The 14,310-nt window shown below is 42.0% G+C and overlaps 1 protein-coding gene across 3 annotated transcripts in view; it reads right to left on the bottom strand.

Moving 5' to 3' along the window:
- Positions 1-14,310, bottom strand: part of raph1a (Ras association (RalGDS/AF-6) and pleckstrin homology domains 1a) — a 40,072-nt gene that overhangs the window by 25,553 nt on the left and 209 nt on the right. For all 3 annotated transcript variants that reach the window (XM_076030811.1, XM_076030809.1, XM_076030810.1), the window contains exon 2: positions 1,918-1,981. The gene's annotated coding sequence lies outside the window, so the exon portion shown is untranslated. The remainder of the gene's footprint in view (positions 1-1,917; positions 1,982-14,310) is intronic.

Raw genomic sequence — 14,310 nt, 5'->3', positions numbered from 1 at the left:
AGTTACCTCAATCTCTCTTCATGATGCCTTCAAATATGCCTCGCTGCTCTAAGAATTGAAAACAGTTGCAAGATGCTACAGAAGACCTGCTTCTTGTTTAACTCCTGGCAAAAAGACCTGCCCTAGAATTCTTCTTTTGTTCCGAAGGCTGAAAGGTCATTGTCACCAAAATTCATAACAGCGCATCCTTGCAGGGAGACAGACTGCGAATTGTGCAGTAGTTTCATTTATCTTCCACATAATTTGTCTGTGAGTGTTGAACATATGGTGCAACAGTGAAATATAATTATAGGTGAAGAGGTGATCCAGTCAACCAAGGCGGCTCAGGGTCTATGTACATGTGATCTTACGAACATGACAGAATAAACAGGTTAAACTTGTCCTTTCTTCAGTTAGCACCAGGATGTTGGCTTCAGTTCATCCCAACAGGACCACGTTTCACTCTGAGTGAGTATAAATAAATGGAGATACTGCATTGTCATTAAATAGACTGAACTGGGCGACGGAGCGTCATCTTGCAACATTGTGGTTTGGTGGTGTGCCACAGGATTTACCGTTTACTAGAATCTTAATTGAGTGACTGAAAACAATTTGGACGAATCCCATTTCACCAAACACTAGGGAATCGAAAAACAAAACGAAAAAAAAAGAGCCGTGGGACGGCCAACTGGTTAATGTTCTTGTTCCAGCTAACGGAACAAAATGTTTCAGCTCCGGCACACAGGAAGGGGAGAAGAGCGAGGTGGAGGAAGCTTGGGACCAGGGAGAAGCTGCCTGCTGATCCAGCAACAATGTCACTTCCCCAGAGCATTACGTCACTTTCTTTTCGGCTTCCTGCCTCCCGTCAACATCTGTCCAGGCCTCCAAATAACGGCGAGGAAGACAAACACAGAGCGAGTGTGGGAGGCGGGCGGGCAGGCAGAGAGCGACTCCGCGCCTCACTTTTCCCCCCCGCGCGACTGCTGCGTGGAGCTTTAATCTGCTGCTGCTACCTGCTGCACCTCCATTGCCGGTCTGATCTTTACGGGTGAACCCGGCAAACCCCAGGGGGATTCAGCTGTCACGGTGTCAGATGACACACACACACACACACACACACACACACGCACACACACACGCACACACACACGCACACACACACACACACACACACACACACACACACAATGGTGTAGTTTAGATTTAGCGACGGAACAAATGAGTTCTATTTTCGCTTCGAGTGGAAATGAAGGCAGCAGGAAGTGGATTTTTTTTATGGTGTTTGGAACTCCGAATGGATGTATGTATTTTTTTCTCCACGGCAGATTCAAAAACAAGTTGTTAAGGGGGAAGCTGTATGTCAGGGAAATTGTTTACTCGGCTTGGAGAAAACAGTTTGACAAAGCCGTGTATTTAATAGTTCATCTCAGATGTTCTGGGAGGGCTGCATGCCAAAAGACTGCACAACAGTTAACTCACCAAGCTCTAAAAAGCCAGTATCTTTTTATAACCTCCGAAAAACCTGAGTGGTTGAAATTGTTGCTAACAGCTTTCTTATATTATAATATTTTTTATTATATTATATTATATAATGATCCACAAGAATCCACAATGACTGTGCAACAAGGTAAAGCTCATTATCACGTTGAGGTTTTGCTACGTATATAAACTTTCATTTCTAGACCTAAAAATATTATTAGATAGGTTCGATAGATAACCGACTAGCAGGTAAATATCCGCCGATACTAAAAGCGTTAATTACCAACACTCTTAGGTTGAAATGTGTCCCGTTAAGACTCCCTCAGACCAGAGTGGAGTGTCCACACGCTGTTTGACATGCACAGAAAACCCACTGAGATTACTTTTGGATTGACTGTAATGCATTTTCCATGCAACCATGATATCTTGGAGCAGTAACGGTGCCTTTAAGCTCTTTACCTTTGGTATATTGACGCTGATTGGTTCCTCCTCCAAACAGCACACAGCAAATCAATTCAATGTCCTTGAGGAGACACAGAAAAGGAAAATATGACACATCAGCATCCTTGCTTTGGATGACAGACACATTTTTCTTCTTCCCATTTTAGGTTTAGGGTTAGGGGGCACTCTAAGAAACCACTTTGGAATTTATATATTTATATATATATTTGTATGTAGAGATTCAAACTGGTTCAAATAGGTTCACATGTAAACTAAATGTTCACGGGTGCGTTACAGCACTGAAAGTAGAGCCTGGAGACAATAAATCATGGTGGAAAAATCACAACACACGCAGACTGGTGCAACCTAACAGCTGTCTATATGCAAAATGTAGCGTCAGCAGGTGGTGCTGTGAGTGAGGCTGTTCACAATGCTGAGTCGAACGCGTGTGACCTAAAAGAAACTGACAGGCCATAATTTTTTAAATACTGTTTTGTCTCCGTCTCCTTCCACCCACTGCTGTTCTTCACAGACGTTCTGTGCAGCAGCTGTACGTCGTGTTGGCCAGGAGCAGACCGAATACACCGAATCAGACGAAAACGACATCCCACAGACGGATACACAGGCTTTAGTCGACACCTCATTGAGCAGCAGCAACCACGGAAAACCAACGAGCGCACCTTCGTTCCTGATTGGTTGCATGTTTATCCAAGTGCATTCAGAGGAGTTTTGGCTGATGCTGTTTGGCATGAGTTCCAGAAATAAAATGCCTGTTACTACTCAAAGACACCAGGCTAATTCTAAGTTCTAAGAATTGTTAATTACTCTGGCTGCACCAGGCTACTCATCATGTCTGACAAATTTTGATTCACACCCGTGCCCACTTGGTTTGCAGGTGTTTCTATTTAGAGTCTACTTGTCCAGGGTACACCTCGCCTTCACCACAACAACTTTTGCACCCAAGCAGCAGTGAGATATAGAGCGGTAATTGTAAAAATAAATAACAAATAGACGGACGAATGACAAGTCTTGTCTTGATGTCTTGATGTTTTTATCTATGCTCCAGCAACAAAGTTGTCCAAAGTTTCTTTAAAAAGCCTAATAATGGCAATAATTGTTGAAGCAGAAATAAAACTAGCAGGAGACCATTAGCCTCTAACATACCTACCTAACATATCTTCTCCATTATACACTACTTGCTATACACTTACATTTGCTAAATATGCTAGATTTGCTTTTTAAAGTCAACAAGACGTTAACGATTGTGACATACAGCTTTATGTGTCTATATATATATATATATATATCATTTTTTTGTTCCATGAAAAAAAGTTCCCCATTCAGTTTCAACTGATTACTTAACAGGAAAGTATTAGGAGGAATTAGCTCGTAGTATTGTTCCAAAATAACTCACGGGTCAAGCAGAGGCTTTCTCTGCATAACTCTGAAGCAATGCACATCCACATCCGCTTAGTGTTTTGGATATTTTGCTCTGGTAGGAAACTTTCTTAATGTCAACTTTTTCAGTGACAAATTATATTTTCAGAGATGGTGCATGGGGTTGACAGACTTAGGCTACTATAAACTTTACTTTTGCTTTTAACAAGTCCAAAGGATTTATTTGAAAAATCAAAACAATAAAGAAGACCGACTGAAGCTCCACCAGAGCTTGTTCCCTTCACAGATGGTTAAAGCAAACCCTAAATACATGCAACCCAAGAGTGGTTGATGAGAATAGAATGTTGTGAGCACAATACACAATGCAAAAGTCAACTACAAATATTATACACTGCTAAAAAAAATAAAAATAGAGGAACACTTTTTGATCAGAGTGTAGCAACCTACGAGTCAAACTTGTGGGATATTGATCTGGTCAGTTAAGTAGCGGAGGGAGTTGTTTATCAGTTTCAACTGCTTTCTTGTTCATGAAATAAACAACAGGTGCAAGCCAGCAAAACAGGAAAAGTTGTTCCGGTTGGGACCACAGACGTTTGTTTCCCTTATTACCAGCTCAGTGGTCTAGTGGTAGAGTGTCTGCCCCGAGACTGGTAGGTTGTGGATTTAATCCCTCAAACCAAACACTGTAAAAATGGTACCCATCGCCTCACTCCTCGACACTCAAATTTCACATCCTTCGGGATATGACAATCACTGGGGCTTTAACCTTTATTCATCTCTTTTGGCTGACTTTTTACGGCTGTGATTTTTCATTTGGCTTGGGTCAACATCTCTATGGATAGCTTGGTGCTCAACCTAGACGCTACATTGGTCACTTTGCTGAGCCACTGCCGTTCTTGTATCAGTGCGGAGACCATCCATGGTGCCAACTAGACCATAATGCTACCCAATGCTGTATGCCAGCAGAGGTATTTGAGATCTATTTAACATCACATAACACCAACCCCATTGTCCTCCATATTCATTGCCAAAGCCTCCTCTCGGGTCTAATACTGTTTTTATAAGTCAACATTTCCCCCTGAACGCAGGACGAGAGCTCCGTTTAATGTGGGTCAATTTGACCCATACGTCTCTGTAAGGGTCAAAGTTCGTGGAATCAAGCTTATGTGACTGTAATTATATTGAAAACCCCAATAGTAATCCAAGAGGAGAACAGCACACATAGCGCAGATTGACAAACAAGCCACCTTCTCCCAGTTAAATCCCCCGAAATCCCCCTCAACGTGGTCGCAGGAAAACGGCATTGTTCCAAACGCATAATGGGAGGTGACGTCCTATGATCGTAGCGTTCATATTGGCGGGGGATAAAGGTTCTGCACACGATCAACAGGCTAACAAAAAAAAAATTCTGGTTGTGATTTTAGAAAGCGAGGTTTTGTTTTGTTTTTTTGGGACATCGCTCACAACTAGATCAGTGATTTTTTGGCCGAGTGTCTGAGCTTCCTGTGAGGATGCAACGTGTATATTCACAAAAGCCAAAAAGGATTTATGGATGAAAATGCCGCCGCCGGAATCGCAGGCGTATGGGAAGAATCGGTATCTGCTCTTTTGTGCAAGGCCTTGTACCTCCAGTCGGCCAGTTGGTGTGAAGGTTTCCGACCAAACAATCGGAAACAGACTCCACAAGGGTGGCACCATGAACTCGATTTGCATTTGCCAAAGACCACCACAATTGGCAAGAGTGCCACTGGGGCCTTGAGCTCTTCAAAGATGAAAACACTTGTGGTGATGCAGGGAGATCTGGGTTCTGGGTTGCACAACAATACCCGACCTGACGTGGCTCGAGCATGCGGGCAGTTCCTGGAGGATGAAGGAACTGATACCACTGACTGGCCCTCACATTCACCCGACCTAAACCCAATAGAGATCCTCTGGGACATTATGTCAGACTGTCCAAAAGCTGCAGTGATGTCCTGGTCCAGATCTGGGAGGAGATAACCCAGAACACCATCTGTCCTCTCATTAGGAGCATGCCCTGATGTTGTCATGCAGAAATACAAGCATGCGGGGGCAAACCCACGGAATATCAGTTTGAGTTGCTACAATGAAAATTTGACAAAATGAACAAGTCTGCTGCATCATTTTTTTTACGCTTCTATTTTTTTTTTGGGGGGGGGGGGGTGTCTTTGATTTCACCCTTGCACAGGATGATCACTTTATTTTGCATCAAATGATATGGCATCCGTCAAATTTATTTCTCCGTCATTTAATCGTGCAAGTTTTGATTATGTGCTTTCGTTTTATTTTAAGCTCTTTCCAAAAACCCACAAAAGTTGTGTTGGTTTCTGAGCTATAATGAAAATAAAAATGTCTAAGCCAGTATTTCCTTCCCAAACTACATGAATCAAAAGGTCCAGGAATTGTGAAACATGAAGACCGTACAGTATGCACCTGCAATTGTCTCTTGACTTAACTTTACGACACTATAAAATACTACAAAATAAGCAATGGCAGTTTTTTTCCCCCTTCATAATGGCAGTTTTGCTGTACATTATAACCTACAATTCACAGAGAGGCGCTGCCAGTATAGCCAGCGAAATGGCTAGACAGAAAAATAAATAAATAGATTCGCTGAAAGCCCACTTTCAAACCGACTTATTTCAAGGGTTTTCCTTCACTACGGACATAGAAACACTGAAACTAAAAGCCTCTCATGGTTCCGAAACGTGCCAAACTTTCCACTTTTTCTGACTGCTTGCAATGGCTCTGACCAGAAACATTTGTGGAGGGAACAAATTACAACATTTTGAACACAAGGGAGGGCGGTCGGGGGGTGCAGAGTGTGCCGTCAGTGTGTTTTCAATGTGATGGCTGAATGTCAAGGGTTGCCTTGGAACTCTCTGCTGCGTAAAGGAGGACAAAGTTGAACAAACAATAGCCCTGGGCTACATTAAAACCTGCTCTGACACATACACAGATCCACAACACACTTATGTGGAGGGCAGGAGCTTACCGCGGGATGACGGATACAGTAATGAGGCTGACTCAACAAAAATCTTTGCTAGTTCTTTCATGTTGACACTTGGAGGTTCAACTTTACACAGAAGGTGGACTATTTATATAGGTTTTGTTAATGGTAAAGAGGTTTGTGGACAGACTGTTGCTTTCCAAGTCCCACCTGGGAAGTCAAAACGGTCAAAAGGGTGCTTATATTCTCCATTTTTCTATGAACACTTTTTTTCCGAGGCGCAAGCCAACCACACCTTTCCACAACTTTCCAATTGCAAATGAAGACACTTGGTGGTGCAGTGAGTACAACACAAAATTAAATATATAAATATAGTGGATTTTCTTTTTAAATAATAAATATAGTTTAGTATAGTCAAACATATAATATCTCTAATTCAACCATTGTTTAGGAATTTTTTTAGATTAATTGGAATCCCAAAGTTATAACAAAAATAACAGGACATTTTTACCACTGTGTTACATCATATTATCATTATTAGTATTATCATTATTATTATTATTACTACATCTTACTTACAATTAAAGTTCTCATAGAGAATTTCAGTCTAATTCACCTTCAAAATTTGGCTCCTGGTTTTGAGGTCTGTTGCAGTATTTCTCACTGACTGGCGCACGCAATTTCATGACAGCATGTTGTTCTTGCACACTGCTCATAAAATTGAAATCACGTCAATCAATCAACTTTTATTTGTACAGCGCTAAATCATCTTTTAGTTTAGTGGACTATTCGAAAAAGAGCAAAATACAGGAAGACTATCAATGAGGAGAAGTTTACCTAAAAAAACAAAATAAGATGGTCCTTTAATTTTATCACAGAGGACGTAACTTGGACTTTACTGCTGCTTTTTCATTCACTGCTCTTCTCACATGAACATGTAACGGGTAGCAAACACTACGTTGCCCCGACTTTTTGAATAATTCATCTCCAGCAGAAATGAGAATGTATCTCATGGAGAAAATAGCAGAGTGGGATTCACCCACACATTCTGGTACGTTTTTCTGTTTGTTTGGTTTTTTTTTTCATTTGAAATTGATAGTTTTAAAAAAAGCTGACGATTCACACATTTTGTTGCAGTTATTGTTTTCCAAGTGTTCCAGTGGGGAATTGGGAAAGTCATAAATTATTCCCCCGTTCACGGAAAGAGGAGCGTCTCACAAGAAGCCATCCACATCTCCATCATTATGGTTTGCGCTGATACAGAAGCCGGCAGACAGAATGAGGACTTGCATTCTTTCCTTCGCTCGGGCCTAGCGCGCTTCCATACAGAGGATGGTTGTGGTTTTGGATGGAGTACGGAGTATGTTTTAGTTGAAAGAGTCAGCAAAAAAAAAAAAAAAAAAAATACTGACGGAGAAGCAGAGCCTTTTCTTCACAAACTCACGCAGACGTGAGGGCTCGATGTCTGTACCTCTCCTTGTTCTTGCAGAATACCAAACGAACAGACTAACAAAGAGTATTTTGTATTATTTAACAGTGTGCAACACTATGGGAGTCACCGGTGGATATGAACTACACTTTAAAGGAGCCGTATAAAAAATGAGGTTACCACTAGATGTCATCGCTTTGCAGTTTGCACTGGATGCGCACCGCACAAACTGGTTCCTGGTCTGTCACTCACTCTCACCAACCATCGGCCTATATTCTCTTCTATTCTATTCTATTCTATTCTATTCTGAGCAAGAGGATGCGTCTCTATGCAATTTTTGTTTATAAATTGTTTTGGTTGCCATTTTTAATAGGCTATGTAATCATTTCTTCATTAGTCCTGTCTGTGACGTTTACTGATGCGTGACAATTTTGAGGGGATTCAGAAGATTCACATTCTTGAATATGAAGCCACCCAGGCCAGGCCAGTAAACAAGAAGCTGGAGAGGGACACGCACGGAGGATGTGAGACATCATTTCCAACTCTAGAAGGCATATGGAGCAACATATACTTCCTGAAGCCTTCGAAACTTCCCTTTTAAGCACAGAAAAAATGAGTGGATAAAACTGTCATGTCATATTATGAAATCATCCGCACTTTGCTGACTGCTGGTTGTGCTTCCTTTCCTTTTTCGGATCAGCGCCGTGTAATTATTAACTCGGTATTAAACTGGTGCGTGTTCAAACAGGACCAGGTCATAGCAATTTCAAACAAATTCAAACTCATTTTCACACTGGCGTCGCCCTTGTTTGAGAGTCTGTGTCCACACCAGATGGAAACTTTTGTGATAAAATCAAAGCCGATTGGTCGCCGTTTAAGGAAGTTTGTTTTACTTCAAAATGATCTACAAAAATGGTTGCAATATGACAACCTGAAGCCAATCAATTGCAAGACCAGAGAAAAGTTATTGCCCTGTTGTTATTTTTGCTTTATCAAAAAAAAAAAAATGCTGAGTGGCTTTGATTTAGCTGTTGACAGGTAGTGTTATTTGGAGATGCATTAGTTATTTCAGCCCAATGCATCGTAGTCATACGATAGTATGCACGTAGTCAAACAGCTGACTTTATGCAAGATGCAAAGTCAGAGAGCAAAAGCTTTCAACTTTTCATAAGAACCTGAGAAAGCTACTAAATAAATAGCTGAACCACAATCTCATGGACAAAGCTCTCTCCCATTTAATCGCACAGGAAATTTATGCTTCATCTACGACTCTGTATATGGACTCAATTTAATGAACAGTTAAAAAGAGGGAAATCAATGGTGATTTCGCGCTGCGCAGCTCACCCCAGACTGAATATCAAGAGGCAGAGTACAGACAGAGTCCAATAAAAGGAGGAATGGGGAAAATATTCAGTGAGAGTAGCGTAGCCGGAGAAAAACACACAAGTGGAAAAAAAAATAAAAGAAGAGAAATAAAAACAGCGGAGAAGAAGTGAGGCTGGATTTTCCAAGGAGGGCTGTGAGCTGCCACGGCAGTAGCAGTGGCAGCCAGGACAACTCTCCATCTGTGGAGAATTAAAAACACAGACTTCTGCTGCTGGTCAAACACTCAGACTGAACCTTTGGAAGAAAGCTGCAGATGAAGGGGTCTCCACAAATGCATGTAACACAATAGCCACAACACTAAGATATTCAGCATTATATAAAATGATCTTGTTATTATTAATTTATTACTACATTATTACTAATTTAACTATTATTACATTATTATTACAGTATTATTATTACATGAGCCCACACGTACACCTCAAGTCAGGTCCAGCTGAAAAATAGCAAAACAGTATGAGTCCAAAAGCTGTAACTTTAGAGGCACTCATTTTAAATATTGGATGAGATGCTTCATGGTTTTGGTTAAAGTTCTTTTAGAAATATGTCCTACTCACTCTCCTCGCACATTTGCAGAATACTTTTCTTTCCTTTTTTTTTTCTGAATCAGCAGCAGCATCATCATCATCATCATCACTCACAGCCAGCAAGACTTTTAATTTGAAAGTGCTCCTTCAACAAACTTTCCGCTGTGTCCTGGACATTTGAATTGCGACAGTTAAGTATGATTACATAATTCCGATACTCCATTACAAATACATTTGTTGCCACATATGGGAGCTAGAGTGTGTGTGTGTGTGTGTGTGTGTGTGTGTGTGACGGTCACAGCATTCAGCTGCCTGTTTCGATAACAAACAGCAGGAAAAAAAACCTCACTGTTATGACTGCAAACAATGCGCGCAGCCAAGCTACCGACACATTTCATCTACACAGAACTAGCATGACGCTAGCCCGCAAGTGAAGTAAACTAAATCAAGAGGTACTGCACGTTTCCACAGTGCCAAAATAAGCGCCCCAAGACTGTGAACTACTCACGCCAGCAGTGCTCGCTGCAGCCGATCTGCCCTGATGCTGTCAGCCTCTCCTCTGAGACAGGAAGCATTTCCTGAGAAGAGCAGCAATGACTTTTCCATAAACTTGGCGTTAAAACATCGCAGATTTTTTTTTCTTCTCTTCTTTGGGGGCGGAGGAGTAGGAGGAGGAGGGGATTCAGCAAGCTTCTGCAGCTGATCCGGGGTCGACCTCCTGCAGCCACCAGCCGAGAATGTTTTTACAATCTGCAGTCGGGCTGCTGATACAGATGTAAGCGATGCACTGTGTCCCACACGGCTTCCAGAGGAAGCACAACAAGATTTGGAGTTTTTTTTTGGGGGGGAGGGAGAAATTGAACATGACAGGTGTTCAGTATAATAACCAAGACAGGAACTTTTGTGCATTTTGCTTTTTTTTTTGTTTGTTTTTGAGTCTAATTGCAAAAACGTGAAAAAAAATAACTTATTGGATAAACATGGATAACATTAGATGCCATAATCAAATGAAAATTCTTTGGTTGCATGCTGTCAATTTTCGTATGTTGACATAAAGAAATTGGTCTTAAAAATAGCAATAATAATATTTAGATGTATTGTATTGTCTGTTTGTCTGTCTTCAAGTTTCTATTTCTCCCCTGGTAAACAGGAAATGCAGAATGACTACCCGCTGAAAACTACCAATAACTGCAGATACCAACGATACCCCTGTGCACAAATGGAGACCAAGCATTGAGCTAGTTTGATACATCTCATGCATCAGTGACGCTCTCTTTGAACGCTCTTCTTCATCCAAAGTAGTTCCCATTCCTATCTTTAACAGGATTTTTTTTTTTATGAAACAAGTCAACTTTGGAGATAACAGTTTATCATGGGATGTTGTGTTCACAGCAGCGCCTCAGTTATTAGTTAGCAAAGCCAGAGAGCATGACTTTGATTGGTGGCCTTCAGTCGTTTTCATTGGAATTCGATTAGAAAGTCATGAAATTATTGGTGCTGAAATCAAATTGTATTAAGTTCATCGTCTCGTTGCCACATTATTATATTTTGAGGCAATGCATTTAAAAGTGTGCATCGTGTTTCCCAGCGGATTCCCTTTCCCGTCTTATAATCACCACCTCGCGAGGAGGGGATTTAGTCCACGACGCAGCTTTGAGTGACGGCAGATGAGTCTCTGGATGCAGGAAACAATAAGACATCATAATCATAGCAAGACATCATGAGGCGACCCAGCAGTAGCAGATACTATGCAAGATAAGAGGAGTAAGGATCCTGTGCGGATGCATGACCCGGGCTGACTGGCTGCTTCAAGCCAGCAAGTGCAGCAACGAGTTGAAGTAGGGCAGCAGGGATTTTTATACTCCAGTTAACCCTCGACATACCCGGGGAGACCAAGTTGTGGCCTACTTTGCTACACGCGAGAGTGTCAGAAAGGTAGGACGTCTCACAGCTGACTGGATAATTATGTTTCGACTCTGACGGGCCTCGTTTCAGACGGCAGTCCAGAGGCAGTGCGTCCCAGCACTTGGGATTGTGGTACCAAAGCTGGAGGAGATATCTGGAGAAGCTTCGAAACTGTGACTGAAACGGCAGTTAGAATATTCACACTGTTGTAACGCAAAAAAAAAAAGGCACGTTCAAAATAATGTAGTCCACCTACACCTTGTGATTTTCTCTTTTTTTTTTTCTTTTTTTTTTTTAATATTGGATGGGTGTTGAGAGCCACTTCTCACCAGTATGACATCATTTGCTTTTATTTTCATCAATCCTGATAACAAGTCCTTCCATTTTATTCTGCGTGGATGAGAGAAGGCTTTTGCAGGCGCTCCGTGTCCACAGCACAATCTAGTCGTCTCTCAATGATGAACAAGTCACTCCCAACTACTTTGACAGCACGTCCAAATCACGCACTTATAAGTGCACACTTAATGCTCGCAGCACTCAGACGATTTGGACGCACTTCTCCTGTCCATGATGTTGCACCTTGAACGTTTTTATAGTTGTGGCAGGCACAACATGCAGTACGAAACAAAGGTATGTGATTCAGAAGGAAGGTAAACTGTGATGTAAGCCCATGTCACATGGTCACCACTGCAGAGGATTGTGGCTCTGGCATACTAAATAGTACGGCAGTATGGCTATTGGAACATAGCCCTTTTTATTGTTCAAGCACCTGGACGCGGGACATTGACAAGAATTGGACTGTGGGGATAATCAATGAGGGCACTGTTTTATTTTTTCATTATTCAAATTTTCGTTTTGATTCGTTGCAATTCTAAAAACTCAACCGTTGTCCTCGAATAAGAAAACTCGGTGCTATATTTTTGCTATTTTCAAGTCTGTTTAAATATACAGTTGTGAGCAGACGATCCCATCGAAAACACAGAGCGACAACAAGAATCATATTTTGGGCGCCACATTTAAACTTTTCTTTTCTTTGCACAACAACGACCGAAGAGAACGGAGTTACATTTTGAAATAAAATCATGTCTGATGAAAGCTGGTTAGTTAAACCAACGAACCACTAAACTAAGCATCAGCTTATAGTAACAACTGATGGCGAGATGCCAAGTCTATGCACTCTCAAATAAACATGTCTGTCACAGGAGGTACATGTGACTGATATGTACAATATGATATAAAGTACAGTTTTAAAGAGAGTTTTTGTATTTTAAGACAATTAAGAATATATTGCATGTGTCATACTAATGCAAATTTTGCATTAAGTTGGACCAGATTTAAAAAAACAACAAACATCACTGTAATGAGCCTCAGACAGCGAAAAGCACTCTTGACTTTGTGTTTCTATAAAACATGAAGACAAACTTGAAATGGCACTTCTGGGTTTGTCATGTCTCAGCACATGCAACGCTGCTCCCAGACAGAGAGCTTCTCTGCTGACTGCGCTCACACAGGGACTTCTGTACTCCGTGACACAAATATATAAACTCAATTTCAAGGTTTAAGCCCATACTGATTTAAAAAAAAAAGAAAGAAAAAAAAGACAGATGTGTCGTTTCATGAGTAAATTCTAAATATCTATGACAAATAGATACCGTGTTCTGTGACCTGTAGTTTTATTGTTAACCCTACTGTCTGCATGACTAGATTCACCCCAAGTTCAGTTTGAGACGGGTTGTCCGATGGGTTTATCCTCTAAATAATAGGCTCACTGGAATATATATATATATATATTTTTAAACAGTTTTGAAGCACTATTTTCAAATATCATGATCGATTTCTTCATAAATACAGTCTGACTATCAAATGGGGGTGAATTGGTGGTGGAAATGGGGAGGGGGGCCAATTATGGCTGCAAAATATCTGAATTATCGATCCAAACAATAAAATAAAAATAAAATACGAACAACAAAAAAACAACAACAACAACAACAATCGTAGTCGCAGCAGCGCGCAGTGACGCATCAGGACGGTCAGGCCGCATCAAACGGCGCTAATAAAGTCAAGTGAACATTTCAGAAGTCAGATGTGCGGCAGCTGCGGGGGGAACACGCCCATGGCTGTGTAATGCTATATGAATGCCACGCCTTGCTTGTGTCAGCTAACCATGCCTAGCCCTAGCGAAGCTGCAGTATCCAAGGGCTGGGGAGGCGCTGTCAGCCGGCTGCAGGATCCGACGCGAGATCCCCCACCACCACCACCAACACCAACACCACCACCCCGCCGCCGCCGGAGCTGCGAATCGAGGCCAGCCGGTCGCTCGCTCGCTCGCTCGGCAGTCTGCGCTCCCGCAAGGCCCCTGCGACGCTTCAACGCAGCGGTCAAACGGCACGTATGGCGTTGTGTGTGCGTCTCGGGCGGGGGACACCCATCATCCGCACGTGTTCCTACGTGTGTCGCCTCATCATTGCACATTGTACATTTAAGCAGCCCTAAAAAAATGAATCAGGCACCCCCTCCTCTCCTCCTCCTCCTCCTCCTCCTCCTCGTCTCCCCTGTGAAGCTGGTCGTGTTCTGGGCCACCCCCCACCCCTTCTCGCCTTTATCTGCATACACATGAATCCGCTGCCGGGATTAATTGGCTTCATTCCAGCGGATGTTATAAACACGGTGACACGCTTAAACGCACTAAGCGAGGTCCGAAGACGGTATTTTAAAAGCAGGGGGAGAGGCTCGCGCACAATATGAGAGAGGAAAGAGAAGGGGAGAAAAATGACCACACAGAGACGCATTTATGGGAA

Source organism: Nelusetta ayraudi, unplaced genomic scaffold, assembly GCF_046127955.1.
Source record: "Nelusetta ayraudi isolate G7.1 ecotype Tasmania unplaced genomic scaffold, CSIRO-AGI_Nayr_v1 ptg000031l, whole genome shotgun sequence".
NCBI lineage: Eukaryota > Metazoa > Chordata > Actinopteri > Tetraodontiformes > Monacanthidae > Nelusetta > Nelusetta ayraudi.
This window is presented reverse-complemented; position numbering and strand designations above follow the sequence as displayed.